A 2500-nucleotide genomic window follows, 5' to 3' on the forward strand; every position below is an offset into this window, starting at 1 on the left:
TGGGAGGATATCTACTACAGACTGTTATGGGGGGATATCTACTACAGACTGTTATGGGGGGATATCTACTACAGACTGTTATGGGGGGATATCTACTACAGACTGTTATGGGGGATATCTACTACAGACTGTTATGGGGGATATCTACTACAGACTGTTATGGGGGATATCTACTACAGACTGTTATGGGGGGATATCTACTACAGACTGTTATGGGAGGATATCTACTACAGACTGTTATGGGGGGATATCTACTACAGACTGTTATGGGAGGATATCTACTACAGACTGTTATGGGGGGATATCTACTACAGACTGTTATGGGGGGATATCTACTACAGACTGTTATGGGGGATATCTACTACAGACTGTTATGGGGGATCTACTACAGAATGTTATGGGGGGATATCTACTACAGACTGTTATGGGGGGATATCTACTACAGACTGTTATGGGGGGGATATCTACTACAGACTGTTATGGGGGGATATCTACTACAGACTGTTATGGGGGGATATCTACTACAGACTGTTATGGGGGGATATCTACTACAGAATGTTATGGGGGATATCTACTACAGACTGTTATGGGGGATATCTACTACAGACTGTTATGGGGGATATCTACTACAGAATGTTATGGGGGGGATATCTACTACAGACTGTTATGGGGGGATATCTACTACAGACTGTTATGGGGGATATCTACTACAGACTGTTATGGGGGGATATCTACTACAGACTGTTATGGGGGGATATCTACTACAGACTGTTATGGGGGGATATCTACTACAGACTGTTATGGGGATATCTACTACAGACTGTTATGGGGGGATATCTACTACAGAATGTTATGGGGGGATATCTACTACAGACTGTTATGGGGATATCTACTACAGACTGTTATGGGGGGATATCTACTACAGACTGTTATGGGGGATATCTACTACAGACTGTTATGGGGGGATATCTACTACAGACTGTTATGGGGGGATATCTACTACAGACTGTTATGGGGGGATATCTACTACAGAATGTTATGGGGGATATCTACTACAGACTGTTATGGGGGGATATCTACTACAGACTGTTATGGGGGATATCTACTACAGACTGTTATGGGGATATCTACTACAGACTGTTATGGGGGGATATCTACTACAGAATGTTATGGGGGGATATCTACTACAGACTGTTATGGGGGGATATCTACTACAGACTGTTATGGGGGGATATCTACTACAGACTGTTATGGGGGGATATCTACTACAGACTGTTATGGGGGGATATCTACTACAGACTGTTATGGGGGATATCTACTACAGACTGTTATGGGGGGATATCTACTACAGACTGTTATGGGGGATATCTACTACAGACTGTTATGGGGGATATCTACTACAGACTGTTATGGGGGATATCTACTACAGACTGTTATGGGGGATATCTACTACAGACTGTTATGGGGGGATATCTACTACAGAATGTTATGGGGGGATATCTACTACAGACTGTTATGGGGGGATATCTACTACAGACTGTTATGGGGGATATCTACTACAGACTGTTATGGGGGGATATCTACTACAGACTGTTATGGGGGATATCTACTACAGACTGTTATGGGTGATATCTACTACAGACTGTTATGGGGGATATCTACTACAGACTGTTATGGGGTGATATCTACTACAGAATGTTATGGGGGGATATCTACTACAGACTGTTATGGGGGGATATCTACTACAGACTGTTATGGGGATATCTACTACAGACTGTTATGGGGGATATCTACTACAGACTGTTATGGGGGATATCTACTACAGACTGTTATGGGGGATATCTACTACAGACTGTTATGGGGGATATCAACTACAGACTGTTATGGGGGGATATCTACTACAGACTGTTATGGGGGATATCTACTACAGACTGTTATGGGGGATATCTACTACAGACTGTTATGGGGGATATCTACTACAGACTGTTATGGGGGGATATCTACTACAGAATGTTATGGGGGGATATCTACTACAGACTGTTATGGGGGGATATCTACTACAGACTGTTATGGGGGGATATCTACTACAGACTGTTATGGGGGGATATCTACTACAGAATGTTATGGGAGGATATCTACTACAGACTGTTATGGAGGGATATCTACTACAGACTGTTATGGGGGATATCTACTACAGACTGTTATGGGGGATATCTACTACAGACTGTTATGAGGGGATATCTACTACAGACTGTTATGGGGGGATATCTACTACAGACTGTTATGGGGGGATATCTACTACAGACTGTTATGGAGGGATATCTACTACAGAATGTTATGGGGGGGATATCTACTACAGACTGTTATGGGGGATATCTACTACAGACTGTTATGGGGGATATCTACTACAGACTGTTATGGGGGGATATCTACTACAGACTGTTATGGGGGGATATCTACTACAGACTGTTATGGGGGATATCTACTACAGACTGTTATG

The 2500-nt window shown here is 42.8% G+C and overlaps 1 protein-coding gene across 1 annotated transcript in view; it reads left to right on the plus strand.

The window, feature by feature from the left end:
- Window positions 1-2500, plus strand: part of clrn2 (clarin 2) — a 10021-nt gene that overhangs the window by 821 nt on the left and 6700 nt on the right. The gene's annotated exons all lie outside the window — the stretch shown is intronic.

The sequence above is a fragment of the Coregonus clupeaformis genome, unplaced genomic scaffold (assembly GCF_020615455.1).
Source record: "Coregonus clupeaformis isolate EN_2021a unplaced genomic scaffold, ASM2061545v1 scaf2656, whole genome shotgun sequence".
Lineage (NCBI taxonomy): Eukaryota > Metazoa > Chordata > Actinopteri > Salmoniformes > Salmonidae > Coregonus > Coregonus clupeaformis.